This window comes from Oncorhynchus gorbuscha, linkage group LG18 (assembly GCF_021184085.1).
Source record: "Oncorhynchus gorbuscha isolate QuinsamMale2020 ecotype Even-year linkage group LG18, OgorEven_v1.0, whole genome shotgun sequence".
Classification (NCBI taxonomy): Eukaryota; Metazoa; Chordata; class Actinopteri; order Salmoniformes; family Salmonidae; genus Oncorhynchus; species Oncorhynchus gorbuscha.
Window position 1 is genome coordinate 2,567,974 of NC_060190.1, and position 17,500 is coordinate 2,585,473.

The following is a 17,500-nucleotide window of genomic DNA, read 5'->3' on the forward strand; positions in this document are numbered from 1 at the left end:
GTTATCTCCTCTATAGGTACATGTTCCTGGAGTATCCCACTCAGACCTGTAGTTAGTTAACCTGTAGTTATCTCCTCTATAGGTACATGTTCCTGGAGTATCCCACTCAGACCTGTAGTTAGTTAACCTGTAGTTATCTCCTCTATAGGTACATGTTCCTGGAGTATCCCACTCAGACCTGTAGTTATCTCCTCTATAGGTACATCTTCCTGGAGTATGGGGCTCCCACTCAGACCTGTAGTTAGTTAACCTGTAGTTATCTCCTCTGTAGGTACATGTTCCTGGAGTATCCCACTCAGACCTGTAGTTAGTTAACCTGTAGTTATCTCCTCTATAGGTACATGTTCCTGGAGTATCCCACTCAGACCTGTAGTTATCTCCTCTATAGGTACATGTTCCTGGAGTATCCCACTCAGACCTATAGTTAGTTAACCTGTAGTTATCTCCTCTGTAGGTACATGTTCCTGGAGTATCCCACTCAGACCTGTAGTTAGTTAACCTGTAGTTATCTCCTCTATAGGTACATGTTCCTGGAGTATCCCACTCAGACCTGTAGTTATCTCCTCTAGACCTGGAGTATCCCACTCAGACCTGTAGTTAGTTAACCTGTAGTTATCTCCTCTGTAGGTACATGTTCCTGGAGTATCCCACTCAGACCTGTAGTTAGTTAACCTGTAGTTATCTCCTCTGTAGGTACATGTTCCTGGAGTATCCCACTCAGACCTGTAGTTATCTCCTCTAGTTAACCTGGTACATCTTCCTGACCTGTAGTTAGTTAACCTGTAGTTATCTCCTCTATAGGTACATCTTCCTGGAGTATCCCACTCAGACCTGTAGTTATCTCCTCTATAGGTACATCTTCCTGGAGTATCCCACTCAGACCTGTAGTTATCTCCTCTGTAGGTACATGTTTCTGGAGTATCCCACTCAGACCTGTAGTTAGTTAACCTGTAGTTATCTCCTCTGTAGGTACATGTTTCTGGAGTATCCCACTCAGACCTATCCCTCTGTAGGTACATGTTTCTGGAGTACCTGACCTAGTTAGTTAACCTGTAGTTATCTCCTCTGTAGGTACATGTTCCTGGAGTATCCCACTCAGACCTGTAGTTAGTTAACCTGTAGTTATCTCCTCTATAGGTACATGTTCCTGGAGTATCCCACTCAGACCTGTAGTTAGTTAACCTGTAGTTATCTCCTCTATAGGTACATGTTCCTGTATCCCACTCATGTTCTCTGGTACATGTTCCTGGAGTATCCCACTCAGACCTGTAGTTAGTTAACCTGTAGTTATCTCCTCTATAGGTACATGTTCCTGGAGTATCCCACTCAGACCTGTAGTTAGTTAACCTGTAGTTATCTCCTCTATAGGTACATGTTCCTGGAGTATCCCACTCAGACCTGTAGTTAGTTAACCTGTAGTTATCTCCTCTGTAGGTACATGTTCCTGGAGTATCCCACTCAGACCTGTAGTTAGTTAACCTGTAGTTATCTCCTCTGTAGGTACATGTTCCTGGAGTATCCCACTCAGACCTGTAGTTAGTTAACCTGTAGTTATCTCCTCTGTAGGTACATGTTCCTGGAGTATCCCACTGGAGTATTAACCTGTAGTTATCTCCTCTGTAGGTACCCCTGGAGTATCTCAGACCTATAGTTAGTTAACCTGTAGTTATCTCCTCTGTAGGTACATGTTCCTGGAGTATCCCACTCAGACCTGTAGTTAGTTAACCTGTAGTTATCTCCTCTATAGGTACATCTTCCTGGAGTATCCCACTCAGACCTGTAGTTAGTTAACCTGTAGTTATCTCCTCTATAGGTACATCTTCCTGGAGTATCCCTACTCAGACCTACTTAGTTAACCTGTAGTTATCTCCTCTGTTAATGTTCCTGGAGTATCCCACTCAGTTAGTTAGTTCCTCTATAGGTACATGTTCCTGGAGTATCCCACTCAGACCTGTAGTTAGTTAACCTGTAGTTATCTCCTCTATAGGTATCTCCTCTAGGTACATGTTTAACCTGGAGTATTATCTCCTCTATAGGTACATCTTGGAGTATGGGGCTCCCTCTCAGACCTGTAGTTAGTTAACCTGTAGTTATCTCCTCTATAGGTACATGTTCCTGGAGTATCCCACTCAGACCTATAGTTAGTTAACCTGTAGTTATCTCCTCTGTAGGTACATCTTCCTGGAGTATCCCACTCAGACCTATAGTTAGTTAACCTGTAGTTATCTCCTCTGTAGGTACATCTTCCTGGAGTATGGGGCTCCCACTCAGACCTATAATTAGTTAACCTGTAGTTATCTCCTCTGTAGGTACATCTTCCTGGAGTATCCCACTCAGACCTGTAGTTAGTTAACCTGTAGTTATCTCCTCTATAGGTACATCTTCCTGGAGTATCCCACTCAGACCTGTAGTTAGTTAACCTGTAGTTATCTCCTCTATAGGTACATCTTCCTGGAGTATGGGGCTCCCACTCAGGCTCTGGAGGCAGTGAAGAACGCTGACGGCTACAAGCTGGACAAGCAGCACACCTTCAGAGTCAATGTGTTCACCGACTTCGACAAGTAAGAAAACACCATCACTCCAGCTGTTATATGGGGTGTCCGGGAGCATCATTCCAGCTGTTATATGGGGTGTCCGGGAGCATCATTCCAGCTGTTATATGGGGTGTTCAGGGGCATCATTCCAGCTGTTATATGGGGTGTCCGGGAGCATCATTCCAGCTGTTATATGGGGTGTCCGGGAGCATCATTCCAGCTGTTATATGGGGTGTCCGGGAGCATCATTCCAGCTGTTATATGGGGTGTCCGGGCCAATCATTCCAGCTGTTATATGGGGTGTCCGGGAGCAACATTCCAGCTGTTATATGGGGTGTCTAGGGGCATCATTCCAGCTGTTATATGGGGTGTCTAGGGGCATCATTCCAGCTGTTATATGGGGTGTCCGGGAGCATCATTCCAGCTGTTATATGGGGTGTCCGGGAGCATCATTCCAGCTGTTATATGGGGTGTCTCAGGGGCATCATTCCAGCTGTTATATGGGGTGTCCGGGAGCATCATTCCAGCTGTTATATGGGGTGTCTCAGGGGCATCATTCCAGCTGTTATATGGGGTGTCTAGGGCATCATTCCAGCTGTTATATGGGGTGTCCGGGAGCATCATTCCAGCTGTTATATGGGGTGTCCGGGAGCATCATTCCAGCTGTTATATGGGGTGTTCCGGGCATCATTCCAGCTGTTATATGGGGTGTCCGGGAGCATCATTCCAGCTGTTATATGGGGTGTCTAGGGGCATCATTCCAGCTGTTATATGGGGTGTCTAGGGGCATCATTCCAGCTGTTATATGGGGTGTCTAGGGCATCATTCCAGCTGTTATATGGGATGTTCTGGGGCATCATTCCAGCTGTTATATGGGGTGTCTAGGGAGCATCATTCCAGCTGTTATATGGGGTGTCTAGGGGCATCATTCCAGCTGTTATATGGGATGTCCGGGAGCATCATTCCAGTTGTTATATGGGGTGTCCGGGAGCATCATTCCAGCTGTTATATGGGGTGTTCAGGGCATCTAGGCACAACATCAACACGGCAGAATTGTTTGCCATAGATATACATGATATAGAACTGTCTGCTGTAGATGGTGACGTTGTGTTCCAGGTACATGAGCATCTGTGACGAGTGGGAGACTCCTGAGAAGCAGCCCTTCAAGGACTTTGTGAGTGTTACACACTGTCACTTCAGCCACACGTTCAGAGAATACCCACCCGGTGTTGTGGAGGAGGGGGGGTCATTACTAACGGTCACTTCCTGTTTGTGTTGCCAGGGTAACATGCGTCACTGGATGGAGGATCCTGACTGTCGTGACCAGTACAGCGTCATCTACGAATCAGGAGAGAGGACCGCCATCTTCAACAACGACGCCAAGGATCCAATCGTCTCCGAGGAGAGGGCGGTGAGTCAACCATTCGACCAATCACGACAGCGCAGTGAGATGATGGTTCAACCAATCAGAGTTTTTTTTTTTTTTTTTTTTGCACTGAGCACATTCTCCATCTACAGAAATACCTTTTACGGCTTTTTGATGCTTGAAAAGTAGAAGGCTTGATGATTGGGTAAATCAGAATCACGACAGCGCAGTGAGATGATGGTTCAACCAATCAGATTGGGTAAATCAGAATCTTAGCCGTGGTTTAATTCTTTTGATTTAATTCTGAGGTTGTGACCGTGTCGTGTCCCTGTAGCGCTGGACAGAGACCTATGTCCGCTGGTCTCCCAAGGGAACCTACCTGGCCACGTTCCACCAGCGAGGCATTGCATTGTGGGGGCGGAGAGAAGTTCAAGCAGATCCAACGTTTCAGCCACCAGGGAGTGTCTCTGATCGACTTCTCCCCCTGCGAGAGGTAACCAATCGCTAATGAATAATACATGCCTGTCTAGATCACATCTATGAAGCCTGATGGGGCGGCAGGTAGCCTAGTGGTTAGAGGGGGGGGGGCAGGTAGCCTAGTGGTTAGAGGGGGGGTAGCAGGTAGCCTAGTGGTTAGGGGGGGGCAGGTAGCCTAGTGGTTAGAGGGGGGCAGGTAGCCTAGTGGTTAGAGGGGGGGGGGGTTAGAGGGGGGACAGGTAGCCTAGTGGTTAGAGGGGGGGCAGGTAGCCTAGTGGTTAGAGGGGGGGGGGACAGGTAGCCTAGTGGTTAGAGGGGGGCGGCAGGTAGCCTAGTGGTTAGAGGGGGGCAGGTAGCCTAGTGGTTAGGGGGGGGGGGGGCAGGTAGCCTAGTGGTTAGGGGGGTAGCCTAGTGGTTAGAGGGGGGCAGGGCCTAGTGGTTAGGTGGGGGGCAGGTAGCCTAGTGGTTAGGTGGGGGGGCAGGTAGCCTAGTGGTTAGGTGGGGGGCAGGTAGCCTAGTGGTTAGGTGGGGGGGACAGGTAGCCTAGTGGTTAGGTGGGGGGGGACAGGTAGCCTAGTGGTTAGGTGGGGGGCAGGTAGCCTAGTGGTTAGGGGGGGGGAGGTAGCCTAGTGGTTAGGGGGGGGACAGGTAGCCTAGTGGTTAGAGGGGGACGGGTAGCCTAGTGGTTAGAGGGGGGGGGGCAGGTAGCCTAGTGGTTAGAGTGGGGGGGGGCAGGTAGCCTAGTGGTTAGGTGGGGGGCAGGTAGCCTAGTGGTTAGGGGGGGCAGGTAGCCTAGTGGTTAGGGGGGCAGGTAGCCTAGTGGTTAGGGGGGGACAGGTAGCCTAGTGGTTAGAGGGGGACAGGTAGCCTAGTGGTTAGAGGGGGGACAGGTAGCCTAGTGGTTAGAGGGGGGGACAGGTAGCCTAGTGGTTAGGGGGGGACAGGTAGCCTAGTGGTTAGAGGGGGGGCCTACAGGTAGCCTAGTGGTTAGAGGGGGGGGGGACAGGTAGCCTAGTGGTTAGAGGGGGGTGGGTAGCCTAGTGGTTAGAGGGGGGGGGGTAGCCTAGTGGTTAGGGGGGGGGCAGGTAGCCTAGTGGTTAGAGGGGGGCAGGTAGCCTAGTGGTTAGAGGGGGGACAGGTAGCCTAGTGGTTAGAGGGGGGACAGGTAGCCTAGTGGTTAGAGGGGGGGGGACAGGTAGCCTAGTGGTTAGGGGGGGGACAGGTAGCCTAGTGGTTAGAGCGTTGGACTTGTAACAGACAGGTTCCGAGATTGAATCCTCGAGGCAACAAGGTAAAAATCTGTCGTTCTGCCCCTGAAAAAGGCAGTTAACCCACTAGACCGTCATTGAAAATAAGAATTTATTCTTAACTGACTTGCCTAGTTAAATAAAGGTAAAATAAAAATGAAGCTACATTACGTTGTTATAATGCTTAATTCCCTGATAGTAACTGAGGACCTTCAGGCCATAATGTAACTATGTAGTCTTATTAAGCTTTTTAAGATGTTATAACGCTTCATAGGGACGTCGCCGTCACGTCCAGTCCCCTGATGGACACCGTGGACACCCCCATGCCCTAGTGGTAGCTCTGTCGGCGGTATGAAGCCGTGTGAAGCTACATAAAAGGGTTATAATGCTTGGTAGCTACATGTAACTGCCAGAATAAAGGAAACCCCAACATAAAGTGTCTTAATAGGGTGTTGCACCACCAGCCAGAACAGCTTCGATGCTCGTGGTTAGCGTAGATTCTATGCGTTTCTGGAATTAGAGGGGTGTGTCACGCTGGCGTAAAGGTTCGGGAGACGGGCGCAGGAATACGTAATGTTGTTGTTATGTACAGGCACGGGGACGAAGACCAAGCAAACACGTATACAACACACAGGATTTAAACTCCAAAACGAGAGGAGTACCTCGAATAAATAACACAAGCGCACAATGACTAACACATGGGACGAGACCCGTAATCATCCGCACAATGACTAACACATGGGACGAGACCCGTAATCATCCGCACAATGACTAACACACGTGACAAGACCTGTAATCATCCGCACAATGACTAACACACGGGGTTAGAGACCTGTAATCATCCGCACAATGACTAACACACGGGACGAGACCTGTAGTCATCCACACAATGACACGTAAGCCCAAAACAGACAGCACAGGTACTCACACGCACCAACGGACATTGTAACAATATATCGTCAGGACAAAAGTAAACCAAGGGCACACTTATACAATTACTAATCACTGGGAATAGGGTGTGTCTAATCACTGGGAATAGGGTGTGTCTAATCACTGGGAATAGGGTGTGTCTAATCACTGGGAATAGGGTGTGTCTAATCACTGGGAATAGGGTGTGTCTAATCACTGGGAATAGGGTGTGTCTAATCACTGGGAATAGGGTGTGTCTAATCACTGGGAATAGGGTGTGTCTAATCACTGGGAATAGGGTGTGTCTAATCACTGGGAATAGGGTGTGTCTAATCACTGGGAATAGGGTGTGTCTAATCACTGGGAATAGGGTGTGTCTAATCACTGGGATTTTTTTTTTTTACCTTTATTTAACTAGGCAAGTCAGTTAAGAACAAATTATTATTTTCAATGACGGCCTAGGAACAGTGGGTTAACTGCCTGTTCAGGGGCAGAACGACAGACCTTGTCAGCTCGGGGGGTTTGAACTCGCAACCTTCCGATAACTAGTCCAAAACTCTAACCACTATGCTACGCTGCCGCCCCTAAGCATGATGGGATGTTAATCAATGTACTTTGTACCCCCCTCGTTGACTCGAGTGTTTCCTTTCATTTTGGCAGTTACCCTGTACATGGTGAGCCTAGTGTGGTTATAACCTGTCTATGTCATCTGTACGAATCCTTATGAAGCTACACATAAAGGTGTTATGTAATGCTTTGTAGGTACGTGGTGACGTTCAGTCCCCTGATGGACACTAAGGAGGACCCCCAGGCCATCATCATCTGGGACATTCTGACTGGCCAGAAGAAGAGAGGTTTCACTGTGAGAGCTCCGCCCACTGGCCCATCTTCAAGTAAGGACTGAATACCCACCTCTCTGTTTTCATGTCTCTACATCTTCTAGTAAGGCCTGACTACCCACCTCTCTGTTTTCATGTCTCTACATCTTCTAGTAAGGACTGAATACCCACCTCTCTGTTTTCATGTCTCTACATCTTCTAGTAAGGCCTGACTACCCACCTCTCTGTTTTCATGTCTCTACATCTTCTAGTAAGGCCTGACTACCCACCTCTCTGTTTTCATGTCTCTACATCTTCTAGTAAGGCCTGACTACCCACCTCTCTGTTTTCATGTCTCTACATCTTCTAGTAAGGCCTGACTACCCACCTCTCTGTTTTCATGTCTCTACATCTTCTAGTAAGGCCTGACTACCCACCTCTGTGTTTTCATGTCTCTACATCTTCTAGTAAGGCCTGACTACCCACCTCTCTGTTTTCATGTCTCTATCCTGTTCCTGTCTACATCTTCTAGTAAGGCCTGACTACCCACCTCTCTGTATCTTCTAGTAAGGCCTGACTACCCACCTCTCTGTATCTTCTAGTAGTAAGGCCTGACTACCCACCTCTGTTTTCATGTCTCTAGATCTTCTAGTAAGGCCTGACTACCAACCTCTCTGTTTTCATGTCTCTACATCTTCTAGTAAGGCCTGACTACCCACCCCTCTCTTTTCATGTCTCTACATCTTCTAGTAAGGCCTGACTACCCACCCCTCTCTTTTCATGTCTCTAGATCTTCTAGTAAGGCCTGACTACCAACCTCTGTTTTCATGTCTCTACATCTTCTAGTAAGGCCTGACTACCCACCTCTCTGTTTTCATGTCTCTACATCTTCTAGTAAGGCCTGACTACCCACCTCTCTGTTTTCATGTCTCTACATCTTCTAGTAAGGCCTGACTACCCACCTCTCTGTTTTCATGTCTCTACATCTTCTAGTAAGGCCTGACTACCACCCCTCTGTTCTAGTAGCCAAGAACTGTAGCAGAACTTGTTTCTCTTGCTTTCTGTCTTGGTTCTTTCCCCTAACTGTCTTGGTTCTCTCCCTAGCTGCAGCGGTCTGTCTTGGTTCTCTTCCCTAACTGTCTTGGTTCTCTCCCTAGCTGCAGCGGTCTGTCTTGGTTCTCTCCCCTAACTGTCTTGGTTCTCTCCCTAGCTGCAGCGGTCTGTCTTGGTTCTCTCCCTAACTGCAGCGTTCTGTCTTGGTTCTCTCCCCTAACTGCAGCGGTCTGTCTTGGTTCTCTCCCCTAACTGTTTTGGTTCTCTCCCCTAACTGTCTTGGTTCTCTCCCCTAACTGTCTTGGTTCTCTCCCCTAACTGTCTTGGTTCTCTCCCCTAACTGTCTTGGTTCTCTCCCCTAACTGTCTTGGTTCTCTCCCCTACCTGCAGTGGTCTAACGTGTGTCTGTTTCTCCAGGTGGAGTCACGATGGGAAGTTCTTTGCCAGGATGACCCAGGACACACTGAGCATCTACGAGACCCCAGTAAGTCCCCACACTGAGCTTCTATGACCCCAGTAAGTTAGATTGACCAGTATTACCCTGAGCATCTATGAACCTAGTAAGTTAGATTGACCAGTATTACTCTGAGCATCTATGACCCCAGTAAGTCCCCACACTGAGCATCTATGACCCCAGTAAGTTAGATTGACCAGTATTACCCTGAGCATCTATTACCCCAGTAAGTTAGATTGACCAGTATTACCCTGAGTGTCTATGACCCCAGTAAGTTAGATTGACCAGTATTACTCTGAGCATCTACGACCCCAGTAAGTCCCCACACTGAGCATCTATGACCCCAGTAAGTTAGATTGACCAGTATTACTCTGAGCATCTACGACCCCAGTAAGTTAGATTGACCAGTATTACTCTGAGCATCTACGACCCCAGTAAGTTAGATTGACCGGTAACCTGAGTGTCTAGGTGTAACAGACTGGTGTGTCCATACTTAATAACATCCTGTTTTCTCCTGTAGGGTGTAGTCCATGGGCCTGTTGGATAAGAAGAGTCTGAAGATCAGTGGTATCAAGTAAGTCTATATCCGGGGTGTTATATATATATAGCATACAGAGACTAGAGGAATACCACCTGTCAGACAGAGACTAGAGGAATACCACCTGTCAGACAGAGACTAGTTAGAGGAATACCACCTGTCAGACAGAGACTAGTTAGAGGAATACCACCTGTCAGACAGAGACTAGTTAGAGGAATACCACCTGTCAGACAGAGACTAGTTAGAGGAATACCACCTGTCAGACAGAGACTAGTTAGAGGAATACCACCTGTCAGACAGAGACTAGTTAGAGGAATACCACCTGTCAGACAGAGACTAGTTAGAGGAATACCACCTGTCAGACAGAGACTAGTTAGAGGAATACCACCTGTCAGACAGAGACTAGTTAGAGGAATACCACCTGTCAGACAGAGACTAGTTAGAGGAATACCACCTGTCAGACAGAGACTAGTTAGAGGAATACCACCTGTCAGACAGAGACTAGTTAGAGGAATACCACCTGTCAGACAGAGACTAGTTAGAGGAATACCACCTGTCAGACAGAGACTAGTTAGAGGAATACCACCTGTCAGACAGAGACTAGTTGGAATACCACCTGTCAGACAGAGACTAGTTAGGAATACCACCTGTCAGACAGAGACTAGTTAGAGGAATACCACCTGTCAGACAGAGACTAGTTAGAGGAATACCACCTGTCAGACAGAGACTAGTTAGAGGAATACCACCTGTCAGACAGAGACTAGTTAGAGGAATACCACCTGTCAGACAGAGACTAGTTAGAGGAATACCACCTGTCAGACAGAGACTAGTTAGAGGAATACCACCTGTCAGACAGAGACTAGTTAGAGGAATACCACCTGTCAGACAGAGACTAGTTAGAGGAATACCACCTGTCAGACAGAGACTAGTTAGAGGAATACCACCTGTCAGACAGAGACTAGTTAGAGGAATACCACCTGTCAGACAGAGACTAGTTAGAGGAATACCACCTGTCAGACAGAGACTAGTTAGAGGAATACCACCTGTCAGACAGAGACTAGTTAGAGGAATACCACCTGTCAGACAGAGACTAGTTAGAGGAATACCACCTGTCAGACAGAGACTAGTTAGAGGAATACCACCTGTCAGACAGAGACTAGTTTGGAATACCACCTGTCAGACAGAGACTAGTTAGAGGAATACCACCTGTCAGACAGAGACTAGTTAGAGGAATACCACCTGTCAGACAGAGACTAGTTAGAGGAATACCACCTGTCAGACAGAGACTAGTTAGAGGAATACCACCTGTCAGACAGAGACTAGTTAGAGGAATACCACCTGTCAGACAGAGACTAGAGGTTCTACCACCTGTCAGACAGAGACTAGAGGAATACCACCTGTCAGACAGAGACTAGTTTTGGAATACCACCTGTCAGACAGAGACTAGTTAGATGAATACCACCTGTCAGACAGAGACTAGTTAGATGAATACCACCTGTCAGACAGAGACTAGTTAGAGGAATACCACCTGTCAGACAGAGACTAGTTAGAGGAATACCACACTGTCAGACAGAGACTAGTTAGAGGAATACCACCTGTCAGACAGAGACTAGTTAGAGGAATACCACCTGTCAGACAGAGACTAGAGGAATACCACCTGTCAGACAGAGACTAGAGACAGAGACTAGTTAGGAATACCACCTGTCAGACAGAGACTAGTTAGAGGAATACCACCTGTCAGACAGAGACTAGTTAGAGGAATACCACCTGTCAGACAGAGACTAGTTAGAGGAATACCACCTGTCAGACAGAGACTAGTTAGAGGAATACCACCTGTCAGACAGAGACTAGAGGAATACCACCTGTCAGACAGAGACTAGTTAGAGGAATACCACCTGTCAGACAGAGACTAGTTAGAGGAATACCACCTGTCAGACAGAGACTAGTTAGAGGAATACCACCTGTCAGACAGAGACTAGTTAGAGGAATACCACCTGTCAGACAGAGACTAGTTAGAGGAATACCACCTGTCAGACAGAGACTAGTTAGAGGAATACCACCTGTCAGACAGAGACTAGAGACCAATACCACCTGTCAGACAGAGACTAGAGGAATACCACCTGTCAGACAGAGACTAGAGGAATACCACCTGTCAGACAGAGACTAGAGGAATACCACCTGTCAGACAGAGACTAGAGGAATACCACCTGTCAGACAGAGACTAGAGGAATACCACCTGTCAGACAGAGACTAGTTAGGAATACCACCTGTCAGACAGAGACTAGTTAGAGGAATACCACCTGTCAGACAGAGACTAGTTAGAGGAATACCACCTGTCAGACAGAGACTAGTATTAGAGCATACCACCTGTCAGACAGAGACTAGTTAGAGGAATACCACCTGTCAGACAGAGACTAGTTAGAGGAATACCACCTGTCAGACAGAGACTAGAGGAATACCACCTGTCAGACAGAGACTAGAGGAATACCACCTGTCAGACAGAGACTAGTTAGAGGAATACCACCTGTCAGACAGAGACTAGTTAGAGGAATACCACCTGTCAGACAGAGACTAGTTAGAGGAATACCACCTGTCAGACAGAGACTAGTTAGAGGAATACCACCTGTCAGACAGAGACTAGTTAGAGGAATACCACCTGTCAGACAGAGACTAGTTAGAGGAATACCACCTGTCAGACAAGAGACTAGTTAGAGGAATACCACCTGTCAGACAGAGACTAGTTAGAGGAATACCACCTGTCAGACAGAGACTAGAGGAATACCACCTGTCAGACAGAGACTAGTTAGAGGAATACCACCTGTCAGACAGAGACTAGTTAGAGGAATACCACCTGTCAGACAGAGACTAGTTAGAGGAATACCACCTGTCAGACAGAGACTAGTTAGAGGAATACCACCTGTCAGACAGAGACTAGTTAGAGAATACCACCTGTCAGACAGAGACTAGTTAGAGGAATACCACCTGTCAGACAGAGACTAGAGGAATACCACCTGTCAGACAGAGACTAGAGGAATACCACCTGTCAGACAGAGACTAGAGGAATACCACCTGTCAGACAGAGACTAGTTAGAGGAATACCACCTGTCAGACAGAGACTAGAGGAATACCACCTGTCAGACAGAGACTAGTTAGAGGAATACCACCTGTCAGACAGAGACTAGTTAGAGGAATACCACCTGTCAGACAGAGACTAGAGGAATACCACCTGTCAGACAGAGACTAGTTAGAGGAATACCACCTGTCAGACAGAGACTAGTTAGAGGAATACCACCTGTCAGACAGAGACTAGAGGAATACCACCTGTCAGACAGAGACTAGTTAGAGGAATACCACCTGTCAGACAGAGACTAGTTAGAGGAATACCACCTGTCAGACAGAGACTAGTTAGAGGAATACCACCTGTCAGACAGAGACTAGTTAGAGGAATACCACCTGTCAGACAGAGACTAGTTAGGAATACCACCTGTCAGACAGAGACTAGTTAGAGGAATACCACCTGTCAGACAGAGACTAGTTAGAGGAATACCACCTGTCAGACAGAGACTAGTTAGAGGAATACCACCTGTCAGACAGAGACTAGAGGAATACCACCTGTCAGACAGAGACTAGAGGAATACCACCTGTCAGACAGAGACTAGAGGAATACCACCTGTCAGACAGAGACTAGTTAGAGAATACCACCTGTCAGACAGAGACTAGAGGAATACCACCTGTCAGACAGAGACTAGTTAGAGGAATACCACCTGTCAGACAGAGACTAGTTAGAGGAATACCACCTGTCAGACAGAGACTAGTTAGAGGAATACCACCTGTCAGACAGAGACTAGTTAGAGGAATACCACCTGTCAGACAGAGACTAGTTAGGAATACCACCTGTCAGACAGAGACTAGTTAGAGGAATACCACCTGTCAGACAGAGACTAGTTAGAGGAATACCACCTGTCAGACAGAGACTAGTTAGAGGAATACCACCTGTCAGACAGAGACTAGTTAGAGGAATACCACCTGTCAGACAGAGACTAGTTAGAGGAATACCACCTGTCAGACAGAGACTAGAGGAAATACCACCTGTCAGACAGAGACTAGTTAGAGGAATACCACCTGTCAGACAGAGACTAGTTAGAGGAATACCACCTGTCAGACAGAGACTAGTTAGAGGAATACCACCTGTCAGACAGAGACTAGAGGAATACCACCTGTCAGACAGAGACTAGTTAGAGGAATACCACCTGTCAGACAGAGACTAGTTAGAGGAATACCACCTGTCAGACAGAGACTAGTTAGAGGAATACCACCTGTCAGACAGAGACTAGTTAGAGGAATACCACCTGTCAGACAGAGACTAGTTAGAGGAATACCACCTGTCAGACAGAGACTAGTTAGAGGAATACCACCTGTCAGACAGAGACTAGTTAGAGGAATACCACCTGTCAGACAGAGACTAGTTAGAGGAATACCACCTGTCAGACAGAGACTAGAGGAATACCACCTGTCAGACAGAGACTAGAGGAATACCACCTGTCAGACAGAGACTAGAGGAATACCACCTGTCAGACAGAGACTAGAGGAATACCACCTGTCAGACAGAGACTAGAGGAATACCACCTGTCAGACAGAGACTAGAGGAATACCACCTGTCAGACAGAGACTAGAGGAATACCACCTGTCAGACAGAGACTAGTTAGAGGAATACCACCTGTCAGACAGAGACTAGTTAGAGGAATACCACCTGTCAGACAGAGACTAGTTAGAGGAATACCACCTGTCAGACAGAGACTAGTTAGAGGAATACCACCTGTCAGACATCCCAAACATGTTGACCCTTAATCAGTTAGTACAATCTGTTATCATGTTGACCCTTAATCAGTCAGTTCAATCTGTTATGTAAATGTTATGTCTTTATCCTGGGGATGTTGACCCTTAGAGACTAGTTAGAGGAATACCACCAGGTGATGACATCATAGCGGTGTGTGTGTACTAATCCCCTCCTCCCCTCTGCAGGGACTTCTCCTGGTCCCCAGGTGATGACATCATAGCGGTGTGTGTGTGTGTATATACTAATCCCCTCCTCCCCTCTGCAGGGACTTCTCCTGGTCCCCAGGCGATAACATCATAGCGTTCTGGGTCCCCGAGGACAAAGACATCCCAGCCAGAGTGACTCTGATGCAGCTTCCCTCCAGACAGGAGATCAGAGTCAGGAACCTCTTCAATGTGGTGGACTGTAAACTCCACTGGCAGAGACAGGGAGACTACCTCTGTGTCAAGGTGGACCGGACACCTAAAGGAACTCAGGTTAGTGAAGGGGGGGGGACAGAGACAGGGAGACTACCTCTGTGTCAAGGTGGACCGGACACCTAAAGGAACTCAGGTTAGTGAAGGGGGGGGGGGGGGGGACAGAGACAGGAGACTACCTCTGTGTCAAGGTAGACCGGACACCTAAAGGAACTCAGGTTAGTGAAGGGGGGGGGACAGAGACAGGGAGACTACCTCTGTGTCAAGGTGGACCGGACACCTAAAGGAACTCAGGTTAGTGAAGGGGGGGAGGAGAACAGAGGGAGGGTGAATGTGACCGGAGGGGAGGAGAACAGAGGGAGGGTGAAGGGGCAGGAGAACAGGGAGGGTGAAGGGGGGAGGAGAACAGAGGGAGGGTGAATGCTTTGATGTTAAACCTCATTTCCAAGTCTCCTTTCTCTCTGTCCTCATCCTCTGTCATTCTCTCATTGTCCTCTCCTTCATCATTCTCTGTCCTCTCGTTCTCTCCTCCTGTCTCTCCTCTCGTTCTCTCCTCCTCTCCCCCTGTCTGTCCTCTCCTCTTGTTCTCTCCTCCTGTCTGTCCTCTTCTCTCGTTCTCTCCTCCTCTCCTCCTGTCTGTCCTCTCTGTCATCTCCTCCATCATTCTTTCTCCTCTGTCATCCTCCTATCCTCTCGTTCTCTCCTCCTCTCCTCCATTTTCTCTCCTCTGTCATCTCCTCCATCATTCTCCTCCTGTCTGTCCTCTCGTTCTCTCCTCTCCTCTTCTCTCTCTCTCGTTCTCACCTTCTCTCAGGGTGTGGTGACCAACTTTGAGATCTTCAGGATGAGAGAGAAGCAGGTTCCTGTTGACGTGGTGGAGATGAAGGGAGACCCGGAATCTAAAACTGGTAAAGCACACCCCCCACTCTGACAAGATGGACAGAACCCCCCCACTGATAATATACAGTAACACCACCAGGTGCAGTAACACCACCAGGTGCAGTAACACCACCAGGTAACACCACCAGGTATAATAACACCAGTGTTGTCGTCCCCTAGCGGAGAGCATCATAGCGTTTTTAGGTATAGTAACACCACCAGGTGCAGTAACACCACCAGGTGCAGTAACACCACCAGGTGCAGTAACACCACCAGGTGCAGTAACACCACCAGGTGCAGTAACACCACCAGGTGCAGTAACACCACCAGGTGCAGTAACACCACCAGGTGCAGTAACACCACCAGGTGCAGTAACACCACCAGGTGCAGTAACACCACCAGGTGCAGTTACACCACCAGGTGCAGTTACACCACCAGGTGCAGTAACACCAGTGTTGTCGTCCCCTAGCGGAGAGCATCATAGCGTTTGTAGGTATAGTAACACCACCAGGTATAGTAACACCACCAGGTATAGTAACACCACCAGGTATAGTAACACCACCAGGTGCAGTAACACCACCAGGTGCAGTAACACCACCAGGTATAATAACACCAGTGTTGTCGTCCCCTAGCAGAGAGCATCATAGCGTTTGCAGGTGCAGTAACACCACTAGGTACCACCAGGTATAGTAACACCACCAGGTGCATTAACACCACCAGGTATAATAACACCAGTGTTGTCGTCCCCTAGCGGAGAGCATCATAGTGTTTGTAGGTGCAGTAACACCACCTGGTGCAGTAACACCACCAGGTATAATAACACCACTGGGTGCAGTAACACCACCAGGTATAGTAACACCAGTGTTGTCGTCCCCTAGCGGAGAGCATCATAGCGTTTGTAGGTGCAGTAACACCACCAGGTATAATAACACCACCAGGTGCAGTAACACCACCAGGTAACACCACCAGGTATAATAACACCAGTGTTGTCGTCCCCTAGCGGAGAGCATCATAGCGTTTGCGTGGGAGCCCAACGGCAGTAAGTTTGCCGTCCTGCACGGTGAATCTCCCAGAATCAACGCCTCGTTCTACCACGTCAAGAACAACGGGAAGATCGAACTCATCAGTGAGTCTGACCTTTACCTGAGAATATCTCATGACTCTGTAATGTCTATAAGGATGTCTCCCCCCCCCCCCCCTCTCTCTCAGTCCAACCTTTACCTGAGAATCTCTGACTCTATAAGGATGTCAGTCCAACCTTTACCTGAGAATATCTCATGACTCTGTAATGTCTATAAGGATGCCCCCCCTCCCCCCTCTCAGTCCAATCTTTACCTGAGAATATCTCATGACTCTGTAATGTCTATAAGGTTGCCCCCCTCCCTCTCTCTCAGTCCAACCTTTACCTGAGAATATCTCATGACTCTGTAATGTCTATAAGGTTGCCCCCTACTCTCAGTCCAACCTTTACCTGAGAATCTCATGACTCTGTAATGTCTCATAAGTTATTCCGTCTCTACTGTTGTCAGATGTCGTTTTTATTTATTTTTATTTATTTTTTTTTAACCTTTATTTAACCAGGCAAGTCAGTTAAGAACAAATTCTTATTTTCAATGACGGCCTAGGAACAGTGGGTTAACTGCCTGTTCAGGGGCAGAACGACAGATTTGTACCTTGTCAGCTCGGGGGTTTGAACTATTCAGTCCTTTGGCAAACAACACAGTCTGTTACTGTAACATTCTCTCCCCCCTTCTCTCTCCTCTCCCCTTCTCTCTCCTCCCCCCTTCTCTCTCCTCCCCCCTTCTCTCCCCTCCCCTTTCTCTCTCCTCTCCCCCCTTCTCTCCCCTCCCCCTTCTCTCTTCTCTCTCTCCCCCTTCTCTCTCCTCCCCTTGTCTCTCCCCCCTTGTCTCTCCCCCCTTGTCTCTCCTCCCCCTTCTCTCTCCTCTCCCCCTACTCTCTCCCCCCTTCTCTC

At 48.0% G+C, this 17,500-nt stretch overlaps 1 pseudogene across 1 annotated transcript in view; it reads left to right on the forward strand.

The window, feature by feature from the left end:
* The first annotated feature begins 2,442 nt into the window (after positions 1 to 2,442).
* The window catches only part of LOC124003140, a 24,457-nt pseudogene continuing 9,399 nt past the window's right edge, over positions 2,443 to 17,500 (forward strand). Inside the window, exons 1-10 of the transcript XR_006833189.1 lie at positions 2,443 to 2,561; positions 3,651 to 3,708; positions 3,817 to 3,945; positions 4,235 to 4,393; positions 7,296 to 7,426; positions 8,822 to 8,888; positions 9,386 to 9,432; positions 14,499 to 14,709; positions 15,464 to 15,557; positions 16,529 to 16,654. The product of XR_006833189.1 is annotated as a eukaryotic translation initiation factor 3 subunit B-like (transcript). The remainder of the gene's footprint in view (positions 2,562 to 3,650; positions 3,709 to 3,816; positions 3,946 to 4,234; positions 4,394 to 7,295; positions 7,427 to 8,821; positions 8,889 to 9,385; positions 9,433 to 14,498; positions 14,710 to 15,463; positions 15,558 to 16,528; positions 16,655 to 17,500) is intronic.